The sequence below is a fragment of the Macaca fascicularis genome, chromosome X, assembly GCF_037993035.2.
Source record: "Macaca fascicularis isolate 582-1 chromosome X, T2T-MFA8v1.1".
Taxonomy (NCBI): domain Eukaryota; kingdom Metazoa; phylum Chordata; class Mammalia; order Primates; family Cercopithecidae; genus Macaca; species Macaca fascicularis.
In genome coordinates, this window is record NC_088395.1 from 155,987,460 (window position 1) to 156,002,047 (window position 14,588).

The 14,588-nt window shown below is 45.6% G+C and overlaps 1 pseudogene; it reads right to left on the reverse strand.

The window, feature by feature from the left end:
- Nucleotides 1-9,458: 9,458 nt before the first annotated feature.
- LOC102125372 (ferritin heavy chain-like) lies at nucleotides 9,459-11,107 on the reverse strand (annotated as a pseudogene).
- Nucleotides 11,108-14,588: the final 3,481 nt, after the last annotated feature.

The following is a 14,588-nucleotide window of genomic DNA, read 5'->3' on the forward strand; positions in this document are numbered from 1 at the left end:
CAGGGGCAGACCAAAAAAAAAAAAAAACCAGAAGAAAGTTCAAACTCCGACACCTCTAGCTCCACAAAACAGCTCTGCCATATGCTGAGTCTGTTTCTGATACTCATTCTTTCCAAACTATGTTATTTTTCTTTTACTATGCCTTGTAATTTCGTTGTTGTTGTTGTTGAAAACCAGACATCTGGAGGTCTCTCCATTCAAGATGCAGACTTCATCCAGTCCCCTGGGTCTGGTCTGGTATACCATGCTCCACTCTGGGCCTGGTGTCTGCATATCCAGAGGCTCTCTTTTCAGTTTCCCTGAGGGATGCCATCCTGCTTCTTGCTAATAGGACTGAAAATTGGGGGACTCTGTCCCTTACATAGACTCACATAACTCCCTTGTTTTCAGCCTGCACTTCTTGCTCACCTTCTGCAGTAGCCGGTGCCTTGGGTTCCTGAGCCTTTCTTCAGATACTTGGTTTGACCTTTCCTGCCACCGTCCTCTGCTCGTACAACAGAGCTCTGAGTCACAAATGTCTTCTGGTGTTGTCCAAAATTGAGTTGTGATTCTGGTTCTCATTCTCTTGTGTTTTGGGGGTGAATTCAGTAGAAGGCAGAAACATCTTGCCTTCATAAATCTGGAAGTTTTCTTGAAGTGCCTAGCTACCGGGAAGGTAGCCTCCACTGGAGTGATTTTGCAATGAGACTGAATTATATAAAAACACCTTCATAATTTTAAAATTACAGTACAATTATTTTAAATGTATGACTATCTAAACCTATCAAGAGAATGATTTGGTTTTACAAACGTTGACAAAATGTGGGCTTTCTTAAAAAAGTTTTTTGTTTTAGTATGTTATTATCAAAGTTAGGTGATTTTACCTCTGGATTGAGGCAGATTACTTTTGAGACCCCATCCTAAGAAAAATAATTCAAGACAAGCACCAAATGAAATTGATCACTACAATGTTAAATATAATTGTGAAAAATGGGATGATCTAAATATCTAATGAGAAGAAAACTGATATGTGAATATACTGGAATGGTCTATTCAATATGGAAAATACATCATTGTACTAAGTGAAAGAAGCTTAATGCAAAGTTGACTTCATGCTCTGGTTATAAGTATGTACGATACCCATTATTATCTTTGTTTTGCAAATTCTTCATTTGTAAAATGAGATAGTAAAATAACTACCTTACATAATCATCATGCGAATTAAAGGAAGTTTTTAGCTTTTGCCTTGCACACAGTAAATGTACAATAAATGCTAGCTACTACTACTACTGCTGTTACACAATGCAATGGTATATGCGTAAAGGTTGTGGGACTATGTGTGTTCCATTACCATTTTTAAAAATTACTTGTTCAATAAAAACAAAATCAAGACACAAAACATTACTTCCATAAAGAAACATTTCTATTATTGTTAAAAAACATATCATGTGCTAGGTAAATGGAATTGAGGAAAACAGGCCTTTACAGTGATAGTTTATTTTTATTTAACTAGGAGTTAGACTGTGTTTACTGTTTTGTGGAGCTAGAGGCTTCGCAGGTTGAACTTTCTTCTGGTTTCCTTTTTTTTTTTTTGGTCTGCCCCTGTCATCTTGGGTTTCCCCAGAGACTTCTTAAGTGAAGTTTGAGATGCACAGTTGTTTCAGTGCCATTCTCCTGCTATTACACAGGAGCCCTCCTGATGTAGTGGTAAGGCGTGGAGGCCTACACACCTATGAGTAGGCCTCAGTCTTTTTGTTAGCCTGTTCCCCTTGCTGTGACCTGCACAAGTACTTTTCATTTCCTCCTTGCAATCCCTCCAGGGTTTTTGGACGAAATTTCTTATCAGAGAGTAGGAATCACTGCCTGGAGTGTTTATGTGCCTGCCCGGCTGTGGTTGATGCTGCCGCCACAGGTTACAGATTCAGGACAGAGGCTGGCCTGGAGGTAGAGCAAGCAAGATAAAAAGGTTTTGTCCCTCATTATCTGTATGCTGTAAAGGCCTGTCTTTCTAGCTCTCGGTCAGTAAAGAAAAATCTTTCTCATAGATCTCTTCTTGTCCACACCTCATGTGCAATTCTCATATTTGGGCTGCCTTTGACTGTTGGCTTGGAGATAGAAGGGGAAAACATGGTACAGGAATTTCACCACTACACTGATCTTACTGCAAATTCTGGTTTCTTTCCCCAATGTTCTTGTTACCATTTACCTTTTAGAAACCTAAACTTTTTGTTTTAGAACAGAGTTGGATTTAGAGAAAAGCTGCATATATAGGACTGAGGGTTTCCTTCACAAAATGGGTGGAACAATAGAATCTATCTCAAAGGGGAGTGGTAAGGATTAAATTAGATGTTTAAAAGGCATTGAGAACAGGCCTTGAGACCTAAGAAACACTCAAGCAAGCTTGTCCACTATGATTCTTCCCAGCAGTGTCCTGATCTGCAACCTCCTGGAGTGGGAGATGGAGGGGCTGGATGGGTGTGTCAGGGTCCCAAAAATGGACCAAATGGGGGACCCCAAACCACTGAATCAGGTCTAGTAGCTCACTAGGAGAACTCACAGGACTCATTATATAGTCCTACCCATGACTACAACTTATTACAGTGAAAGGATACCAAGCACAATCAGCTAAGGGAAAGGGTGCACAGGGAGAAGTGCAGGAGACCAGACACAGGTTTCCAGAGTCATCTCATCTCCCAGTAGGGTCACACAGAATGCGCTTAATTCCCCCACGACAAGGTGTGACCACACATGTAAAATGCTGCCAACCAGTGGAACTCAGTAAAACCTCATCACCCATGAGTTGGACTTGGGGCTGGTCACACAAGTAGTTCTCCCAGGCATGGGCCAAAATTCCAGACTCCCAGGAGGAAAGCAGTGTGCAGCTTTTTGTTTGCACATACAGTTTAGATATAGTGAGGCACTCTGATCTGAGGAAAGTGGAATCCCTCCCAAATCCAAGTCCTCAGAATCCAGCCAGTGGACAACATTGAAAGACGCAGGGTTTCTAAGGAAAGCAATGAGGCCTGCTGTGTGAGGTCTTTTCTGCACAGTGCACCCCATTAGCCAAGGGATATTATAGGATAATAGGATCTGACACAGCAGGGTGACACTGAGCTGCATACAGATGTCACTTATGCCTGTTAGGGGTCCTGGACTGAAAAACATTATCAACCCCATTAACCACACAGGTCTTAGACAGCCACATGGATTGTCTTAAATTTCAGTACTAATCTGTTCTTTTTACCTGGCTGAGGGCATCAATTCAGGTAAAACACAGCTCTGGCTAGCAAGTTTGAGCTGCCCTGAAAGCCATCCAGAGCCAAGGCAGTGTCATGACAGGCAGGGGACACACAGGATGTACAATGCCAGAGGGCACACATGGTCCCTTTCAAACACCGAGTGTACCATAGTTTTAGCACCCCAAGAGGGTGTACTGAAGTCAGTCAACACATGTTAACAGGGCCTCACCATGGACTCCCACTGTGGCACCTTCTGCCAGTCACAGGGTTTCCAGTATAAGACAAAAAATCCAGTTCCAACTATGGTTTCAGTTGCAGACAGTTTGGTTTGTCCATGACTGGTGCAGTGGATACCTACAGGTGCTCTGGGGGAACATGGAGGAGCCAGGGCCTCTCCCTCTATCCCCTACTCAGCAGGGTCAGATGTTGTCATGGGAGAAGCCATCAGTTTGGAGTCACAGAACTTGCAGCAGCTTGCAAAGGAGGCATGAAGAGTTTTCCTTCAGCAAGAGAAAAAAGCTTCCAGGAACAGTTCTGCAATATCAAGATCACAATGCCCTCCCCGACACCTCCCAAAATGTCTTGTTATATTTTTCCTCCATCCTTATAAAATCAGCATGGCCCACTCAGTAATAAAAGCTTTACATTGCTTCAATCATCCCCTACCCTCCCTCAGGCCTTCTCACCTGGCAGGGCTGTATGTCACAGGGACAAAAACATTTTCATAGAAAAATGCTGTCAAAAAACAAGATGTGGATGGAAAGACCCATCATGTTTAGGAAGCAGTCAGGAAAAAATCCTGCAATTCCAAAAGATTCCAAAATGGGTTTTACATACCCCGTTGCATCCTGCTCATTTATGCAGTGAATAGTGGAGAACAACAACAATTTTTAAAAATCCATCCCTTCCTGGGCCCAGCTGCATTTGATAATCCCACTGCCTGGAGTATGGACCAGGAGGGAGAGGAAGGACAGGAAGAAGAGTCAGTCTGTCACTGTCCCTAACAGCAACTGGTGTGGATTGTTGGACACAAGTCACCACCAGTGGACATCCCAGAGAAGGGGTCTGAGACTGATCTGTCATGAGCGGGTGGAGGTATCACAGTCCCTGTGGGGTGCCCTCTCCCAATGCGCAGCTTTCGACAGACATCACCAGTTAGAAGTGCAACCTGTCTGCATCAGAAATGCAGTGCCCATGAGCAGCTCAACTCCAGCTTGCCCCATCTGAGAACAAGCCCTTCATCATGTGCATCTGAAACAGATGCAGATGGTCCAGGGCATCATCCGGAATGTGACAGTTTTGAGCCCCTGAAGAGGGTTGTCCAAAACCTACCAGAGTCCCAGAGTCAAAGACCCCTTCAGTGCATTAACCTATGACTGCTTTTTCTTTTCTTTTCTTTTCTTTTTTTTTTTTTTTGAGACAGAGTCTTGTTCTTGTCACCCAGGCTGAAGTGCAGTGGCGCAATCTCAGGTCACTGCAACCTCTGCCTCTCAGGTTCCAGCAATTCTCCTGCCTCAGGCTCCTGAGTAGCTAGCTGGGATTACAGGTGCATGTCACCACGCTCGGCTAATCTTTTGTATTTTAGTAGAGATGGGGTTTCACCATGTTGCCCAGGCTGGTCTCTAACTCCTGAGCTCAGGCGATCCACCCGCCTCTGAGGGTGCCCAAAGTGCTGGGATTACAGGGGTGAGCCACTGTGCCCAGCCCCTATGACTGCTTTCTATTCAGCGCAGCTTGTGGTGAGTCTGAAACAGCCCAGAGGGGATAGTTTCAAGTTTCAGCAAAGATTCTAGATCAGCCTATTGAGACTTGTGAATTCAAGATTCCAAAAGAGTCAGAGGGTTTTCTATAGCCACAGGAAAGCTGAAATGCCTGCTAGACCAGACAGCAGCAGCATTCCAGGACCCCTTTAGAAGTCCACCTGGTGTGCTTTCCTAAGGTATTGTGGCCTTCTCGGTCTTACAGCTCAAACAGACCCACTCAAATCATGCACCTCGGCTCAATCCTCAGCCTCTAAGGGTCAAACATCTGAGTTCATAAGAGCTCACTGCAAGCTGTTTGGGATTAGGGGGCTAATCAAGGACAACAGTATGACTACCAGTGGCAGTATCACACAAGGAGTTTTATTGAGTTGTGCTTGGACAAGGTGCAGGAGAGCACATATCTTCAGAGCAGAAATCTGTCCAGAGTTTATGGATCTGGGGTCACCATCAGAAGGGGAGGAAAGCAGCGAACTACTGGGTGACATGGGAGTTGGAAAAGGGGCTTATGGGTCTAAGGGATGTTGCTTAGCAGCTAGGCAGAGTGGCTTGGGAATCTCCTAACCACAAGGCTCTATCTTATCTGTGGTTAGTAGGTTTGGGGAGAGTTTTATCAGGGTATGGAAGCTAGGAAGGCTTTCAATGCCTAACAATCTGCTTGGCTGAGCTATGTTGAAAACAAGTTGGATGTGTGAAAATCTGAGTTTCATGCTGAGACCAACAGGTCTCAGCGTAGTGGAGAAAAGCAATAGAGAAACGTCAACCGTGCTGCAGGAAAGCTGACATGCTGCAAAGCCCTTTGACAGCAACATACCAAGTACAAACAACAGGCAAGGCTTTCCTCCAGCCTAGGGGTTATACATACAGGTAATCTCTGATCCATTTAGAACATAACCTGAAAAGTGCTTTTAAAATCTCTGAAGATGTTATCTCCACCTGGAGACTGCCTCTCTTTTCCATGTGGATTTCTTTTCCAGGGATTCCAGTAGGTGAGAATTATCACCTGAAACATTTTCTAGTTTCCATGCTTGAAAAGTTTAACACAGGCTGGACATGGTGGCTCACACCTGTAATTCCAACACTTTGGGAGGGCGAGGAAGGTGGATCACAAGGTCAGGAGTTCAAGACCAGCCTGGGCAACATGGTGAAACCCCGTCTCTACTAAAAATACAAAAATTAGCTGGGAGTAGTGGCGCATGCCTACAATCCCAGCTACTCAGGAGGCTGAGGAAGGAGAATTGCTTGAACCTAGGAGGCAGAGGTTACAGTGAGCCGAGATCATGCCACTGCACTCCAGCCTGTGTGACAGAGCAAGACTCTGTCTCAAAAAAAAAAAAAAAAAAAAAACCAGAAAAGTTTAACACAGACACAGACACACACAGAGTGAGCAAGCACACAAGCACTAAATAGATATTGATTCAGAAAAATTTTAAAACAATTCCTTACAGACAAACTTTCCTACAAAAGGATTTTAAGATACTATAGAAAACCAGTGGAATGGACACAGGGAGGGGAACATCACACACCGGGGCCTTTCAGGGGGTGGGGGGTTAGGGGAGGGAGAGCATTAGGAGAAATACCTAATGTAGATGACAGCTTGATGGATGCAGCTAACCACCATGGCACGTGTATACCTATATAACAAACCTGCATGTTCTGCACATGTATCCCAGAACTTAAAGTATAATTAAAAAAAAAAAGAAGAAGAAAAGAAAACCAGTAGAAATCATGAGCATCCAATTGTCCCTGTCTACAGCAAGGGACAAAAGATGGTTGATAACCAAAGCTAGCACAGCCCTCTTTAGAAAGGCTCATTAACCCAAGAGCCTCTGTGAAACAGTGTTCAGGGGAGGCCATTGCTATGAATTAGCATCCTTCACTAAGCCCCAGCCAACCACACCAAACTAGAATGGGGTCACTTGTGCTGAGTGTACATAATCATACTTAACTTTCAAGTAGGCCAATTTTCAAAAAACAAATACAAAAATCCCAGAAGATTCAATTTAACCTAAGCCAGCATAATAAGGAAGTCCTCTCTGTTTTAATCCTAGATTGAAAGTAACTTTGAAATGATGTTCATCAGTTTCCTGTTACTATAAAAGAATACCTGAGGCTGGGTAATTTGTCATTAAAAGAAGTTTATTTTGGCTTATGGTTCTGTAGGCTGTACGGGAAGCATAGTGACACAATCTGCTTCTTGTGAGGGCTCAGGAAGCTTCCAATTATGGCAGAAGGCAAAGGGGGAGAGAGTGTATCGCACGGTGAGAGAGCAAGCAAGAAAGAAAGGGAGGAGTTTCCAGGCTCTTTTAAACAACCATGTATTAGTCCATTTTCATACTGCTATAAAGAACTGCCTGAGACTGGGTAATTTATAAGGAAAAGAGGTTTAATTGATTCACAGTTCAGCATGACTGGGGAGGCCTATGGAAGTTTACAATCATGGTGGAAGGTGAAGGGGAAGCAAGGCATCTTATTCACAAGGTGGCAAGAAGGAGAAGTGCTGAGCAAAGGGGGAAGAGCCCCTTATAAAAACCTCATATCTTGTGAGAACTCACTATCATGAGAACAGCATGGGGGAAACTGCCCCCATGATTTAATGACCTCCACCTGTTCTCTCCCTTGACATGTGGGGATTATAAGGATTACAATTCAAGATGACATTTGGGTGAGGACACAAAGTCTAACCACATCATTCTGCCCCTGGTCCCTCCCAAATCTCATGTCCTCACATTTCAAGACCAATCATGCCTTCTCAACTATCCCCCAAAGTCTTAACTCATTTCAGCATTAACTCAAAAGTCCAAGTCCAAAGTCTCATCTGAGATATGCCAAGTCCCTTCCACCTAGGAGCCTGTAAAATCAAAAAGAAGTTAGTTACTTCCAAAATACAATGAAGGTACAGGCATTGGGTAAATGCTCCCATTCCAAAAGGGAGAAATTGGCCAAAATAAGGGGCCACAGGCCCCTGCAATTCCAAAATCCAACAGGGCAGTCATTAAATCTTTTTTTTTTTTTTTTTTTTGAGACGGAGTCTTGCTCTGTCGCCCAGGCTGGAGTGCAGTGGCGCGATCTCGGCTCACTGCAAGCTCCGCCTTCCGGGTTCACGCCATTCTCCTGCCTCAGCCTCCCGAGTAGCTGGGACTACAGGCGCCCACAACCGCGCCCGGCTAATTTTTTTTTTGTATTTTTAGTAGAGACGGGGTTTCACCGTGGTCTCGATCTCCTGACCTTGTGATCCGCCCGCCTCGGCCTCCCAAAGTGCTGGGATTACAGGCGTGAGCCACCGCGCCCGGCCTAGTCATTAAATCTTAAAGCTCTGAAATCATCTCCTTTGACTCCATGTCTCACATCCAGGTCATGCTGATGCAAGAGGTGGGCTCCCATGATCTTGGGCAGCTCCTCCCTTTGTAGCTTTGAAGAGTACAGTACCCTTCCCAGCTGCTTTCCCAGGCTGACATTGAGTGTCTGAAGCTTTTCCAGGTGCACGGTGCAAGCTGTCAATGATCTACCATTCTGGGGTCTGGAGGATGGTGGCCCTCTCCTCATAGCTCCACTAGACAGTGCCTCAGTGGGGACTCCGTGGGGGCTCCAACCCCACATTCCCCTTTCTCACTGCCCTAGCAGAGGTACTCCATGAGGGCTCTACCCCTGCACCACACCTCTGCCTTGACATCCAGACGTTTCCATAGATCCCCTGAAATCTAGGTGGAGGTTTCCAAACCTTAATTCTTGTCATCTGTGCACCCGCAGGACCAACATCACATGGAATCTGCCAAGCCTGGGGGCTTGCACCTTCTGAAGCAATGGCCTGAGCTGTACCTTGGTCCCTTTTAGCCACAGCTGGGATGCAGGGTACCAAGTCTTGAGACTGCAAGGTCTTGGGCCTGGCCCATGGAACCATTTTTGCCTTTTAGACCTCCAGGCCTTTAATGAGAGGGGCTGCCATAAAGACCTCTGACATACCCTGGAGACATTTTCCCCATTGTCCTGGTGATTAACACTTGGCTCCTCTTTACTTATGCAAATTTCTGCAGCTGACTTGAATTTCTTCTAATAAAATGGGTTTTCCTTTTCTATTGCATCATCAGGCTGCAAATTTTCCAAACTTTTATGCTCTGCTTCCCTTTTAAACATAAGTTCCAATTCCAAACCATATCTTTGTGAATGCAGAAAACTGAATACTTTTAAGAGCACCAAGTCACATCTTGTGCACTTTGATGCTTAGAAATTTCTTCCACCAGATATCCTAAATCATCTCTCCCAAGTTCAAAGTTACACAGATCTCTAAATCAGGGGCAAAATGCCATTAGTCTCTTTGTTAAAGCATAGCAAGAGTCAACTTCATTCCAGTTCTCAACAAGTTCCTATCTCTATCTGAGACCACCTCAGCCTGAACTTCATTGTCCATATCACTATCAGCATTCTGGTCAAAGCCATTCAGCAGTCTCTAGGAAGTTCCAAACTTTCCCAAATCTTCCTATTTTCTTTTTTTTTTTTTTTTTGGTACCAAATTTCTTTATTTGAAGGAATGGTACAAATCAAAGAACTTAAGTGGATGTTTTGGTACAACTTATAGAAAAGGTAAAGGAAACCCCAACATGCATGCACTGCCTTGGTGACCAGGGAAGTCACCCCATGGCTATGAGGAAATTAGCCTGAGGCTTGGCTTTCATTATCACTGTCTCCCAGGGTGTGCTTGTCAAAGAGATACTCTGCCAAGCCAGATTCGGGTGCTCCCATCTTGTGCAAGTTGGTCACATGGTCACCCAATTCTTTGATAGCTTTCACCTGTTCATTCAGGTAATGTATCTCAATGAAGTCACACAAATGGGGGTCATTTTTGTCAGTGGCCAGTTTGTGCAGTTCCAGTAGTGACTGATTCACATTTTTTTTCCAAATGTAAAGCACACTCCATCGCATTCAGCCCGCTCTCCCAGTTGTCATAGTCTGGTTTCTTCATATCCTGAAGGAAGATTCGGCCACCTCGTTGGTTCTGCAGCTTCATCAGTTTCTTGGCATGTTCCCTTTCCTCATGAGATTGGTGAAGAAAGTATTTGGCAAAGTTCTTCAAAGCCACATCATCGCGGTCAAAGTAGTAAGACATCTGAAACTAGGCCGCATAAAACTTAGAAACTAGGCCTCATAAAAAAAAGAACTTAAAAAAAATTAACACCAGGTGGCTCTGGATAGGGTCCCACCCTGCCTCAATAGGGTCCCACCCTGATAGGGTCCCACCCTGCCAATTCCGGGAAACAACCTCATGGGGTCCCACCCTGCCAATTCCGGGGGTCCCACCCTGCCTCGAAGTTCCTGGAATCAACAACTCCAGGAAAAAACCTCATAAGGTCCTGCTCTAACCAATTAGAACAAGACACCTTGCTCAGGCCATAGACAGACCCAATTACCATGCGCCTAAAGCTTTGTTTGAATTTTGCGCCCTAAGCTGTGTTTGAACTTGTGTTTGCCTATATAAACAGCCTGTAACAAGCAGTCAGGGTCCCAGGGCCAACTTAGAGCTTGGGACCCTAGCGCGCTAGTAATAAATAACTCTCTGCTGTGAATCTCGTGTCGGTGATCCTTCGCGGCGACCCCTGCCCAGGAAGGAATCGACAGTTCGGTTCCAACACATCGACAGGTAAACGTAGGAAGCGTAGAGCTCCAGGTTGATCTGGCAGTTGATGGCGGCCTCTGAGTCCTGGTGGTAGTTCTGGTGCACCTGTGAGGTGGACGCGGTCGTCATGGCGGAGGCTAAGGACAGGCGGCGGTGGCGGTGGCGGGGGCCTTGGGGCGGTCTGAGGACGCGGTGAAGAGGTGACGGAGGGCTGGCTATGGGCGGCTGGCCGGGATGGGGGACAAGCACTGGGTTCCGTCCAAGCACTGTTGAAGCAGGAAACCCCGACGACTCTCGGCGAAGAACATTTGGCCTCCTATTTTCTTCTGAGCCCTCCAAACTGTTCCAATCTCTGCCTGTTATCCAGTTCCAAAGTCGCTTCCACATTTTTGGATATCTTTATAGCAGCACCTCACTCTCCATGGTATCAATTTACTGTATTAGTCTATTCTCATGCTGCTTTGAAGAAATACCTGAGACTGTGTAACTTATAAAGAAAAGAGGTTTAATTGACTCACAGTTCTGCATGGCTGGGGAGGCCTCAGGAAACCTACAATCATGGTAGAAGTCACCTCTTCTCTTCACAGGGCAGCAAGAGAGAGAATCAGTGTAAGCAGGCAAAATGCCAGAGATGCTTATAAAACCATCAGATCTTGTGAAACTCACTCACTATCATGAGAACAGCATGGGGGAAACTGCCACCACGATGCCATTACCTCCACCTGGTCCCACCCTTGACACATGAGAATTATGAGGATTACAATTCAAAGTGAGATTTGGGTGGGGACACAGGGCCAAACCATAATCTCATGTGAACTCAGAGTGAGAACTCACTCATTACTGTAAGGACAACAACAAGCTATTCATGAGGGACCCACCCCCATGACTCAAACACCTCCCAACAGGCCCACTTCCAACATTGGAGGTCACATTTTAACATGAGATTTGGAGGGGCCACAACATCCAAACTGTATTATTTTGCTCCTGGCCCTCCAAATCCCCTGTCCTTTTCACACTGCAAAACACAATCATCCCATCCCAATAGTTCCTCAAAAGTCTCATCTCATTTCAGCATCTACTGAAACTTCCAAAATCTCTTCTGAGACTTGAGGCATTTTCCTTCTGCCTATGAGCTTGTAAGATCGAAAACAAGTTATTTAATTCCAGGATACAATGGTGATACAGGCATTGGGTAAACATTCCCACTCCAAAAGGGAGAAATCAGCCAAAATAAAGGGGCAACAGGCCCCAGGTAAGTCTGAATCCCAGCACAGTCATCATTAAAGTTCCAAAATAATGTCCTTTGACTCCATGTCCTGCATCCAGGGCACACTGTTGCAAGGGGTGGGCTGCCAAGGCCTTGGTCATCTCTGCCCCTGTGGCTTTGCTGGGGCCAGCCCCCATGGCTGCTCTCATGAGTTAGAGTTGAGTGCCCATGGCCTTTTCAGTCTCAGGGTGCAAGATGCTGGTGGCTCTTCCAGTATCAGCCCCCTTCTCAAAGTTCTACTCAGCAGTGCCCCAGTTGGGACTCCATGTAGGGGCTCCAACCCCATATTTCCCTGGGTCACTATCCTAGAAAAGTCTGTCTGCAGGGGATCTGCCCCTGCACCAGGCTTCTACCTAGGCACCCAGGCCTTCGAACATATCCTCTGAAATCTAGTGGAGGCTGCCAAGCCTCTTTTGCTCTTACATTCTGTGCTCCTGCAGACTTTACACCATGGGGAAGCCACCAAGGCTTACAGCTTGTGCCCTCCAAGGCTGAGCTGTGCCTTGGGCCCTTTAAGCCATGGCTGAAGCTGAAGCAGGAGGGATGTGGGGAGCAATGTCCTAAGACTATGTAGGGCAGCAGGGTCCCAGGCTTGGCCTCCCCAAGTCATTCAATCCCCCTAGCCCACTGGGCCTATGATGGGAGAGGCTGTCTAGAAGATTTCTGAAATGCCTTCAAGGGTTTTTTCCCATTGTGTTAGATATTAGCACTTGGCTCCCTTTCAATCATGTAAATCTCTCTAGCAAGTGGTTCCTCAGCAGCCCACTTGTATTCATCCTCAAAAATGCTCTTTCCTTCCTTACATCATGGCCAGGCTGCAAATTTTCCAAACTTTTATGTTCTGCTTCCCTTTTAATTGTAAATTCCAACTGTAAGTCATCCCTTTGCTCCCACATCTGAGAATATGCTGTCAGAAGCAACCATGCCACATGTTGAATGCTTTGCTGCTTAGAAATCTCTTCAACCAGATACCTTAAGCCATCACTCTTAAGTTCAAACTTCCACAGATCCCTAGGGCATGGACACAACACAGCCAAGTTATTTGCTAAAGTATAACAAGGGTGAACTTTGCTCCAGTCTCAATAAATTCCTCATTTCCATCTGAGACCTTATCACCCTGGCATTCACTGTCCATATTTCTATCATCATTTTGGTCAAAACTACTTAACAAGTCTCTAAGAAGTTTGAAACATCCCTTCATCTTCCTGTCTTCTACAGAGATCTCCAAACTCTTCCAACCCCTGCCACTACCCAGTTCCAAAGCTGCTTCCACATCTTCAGATATTGTTATAGCCACACACAATTCCTGAACCAGTTTTACATGTTAGTCAGTTTTGCATTGCTATAAAGGAATACTTGAGTCTGGGTAATTTATAAAGAAAAGATTTATTTTGGCTCCCATTTTTGCAGGCTGTACAAGAATCGTGGTGCCAGCATCTGCTTCTGGTGAGGGCTCAGGAAGCTTCCAATCACGAGAGAAGGCAAAAGGGGAATCTGTGTATCACATGGCAAGAGAGAGAACAAGGAACTGTCAGGCTTTTTTAAACAACCAAATCTCACGTGAACTTACAGAGTGAGAAGTCACTCATTACCATGAGGACAGCACCAAGCCATTCATGAGAAACATACTCCCATGACCCAAATACTTCCCACTAAGATCACCTCCAACAATGAAGGTCACATTTCAGATGAGATTTGGAGGGACAAAACAGCCAAACCATATCAATGACTAGTCTGCTCTTTGTTTTCTGTTTCTGCTTTCTCCAACAATTTTCTACATACGATGCCCACCTTTTCTGCTCAGATCACTGGAACATTTATTCTTCTTGAGTGAGATTGTGAGTCTGACAGTCTGACCATGTGGGCCTATTCTGGCCCTGTTGCTTCCTCACTGTGGAACCTGCACCATGGCTCAATCCCTCAATGGCCTAGGTTGGCTCATTGGAGAGATGGGCTCATTCCTAACACTCACCCGAGAGATGGTTGTGTACAGTAAATGACACAGACCAGTGGAGTGCTTAGCAAAGTAGCGTGACATAGGAGCTCACAATAACTGTCCTATCATCACTATTCTAATGCAGAGTCATGCCCGAGGATGCTAAACCTCACTCAGCTACTTATGACACAGAACTTTCTTCATTCCAACTTGTATGTATTGAAGGTCACATTCACACCATGGTCTTGGCCATACTCAAGGACCTTCTAGTCCAGAGGGGAGACAGCCCATCAACATGCCCAACATCGCAGGTACTCGGGATCCACCCAACCAATGGTGGAGAGCTGTGCTGGGCCAGCCCCTGGGAACAAGTCTTGCCAGGTGACCTCATGGAGTGACCTGGACCCTAACACACTGAGTGGCTTCTGGGTGGAAGGGCATTTCTGTAGGAGGGGCAGTACAAGCACCAACACCAGCAAGGAAGTTCACAGTGTGCTCAGAAAACAGCACTGGGGGAACCAGAGGTTGAGAATTGTTTTACCCAGGACCCAGCACCAAGCAAATGCTGAGTGAAGGAGGGTTAAGGGCAGATGGCATGGCAGATGTCTAAGTGTGTAAGAAAGAGGAGCCCAGTGGCTAACAAGGCTGGGAAAGGAAGGCCTGGGAGGTATGAGGTGTTGGTGCCTAAGCAACTGACAAGTTCCAAGTCACAGTTTAGAAAGACCCCTCCAAGATGGGATGAAACAACTGTATGGACACATCCTAGAGCCCAGAAGAGAGACCAGTAAGGAAGAAG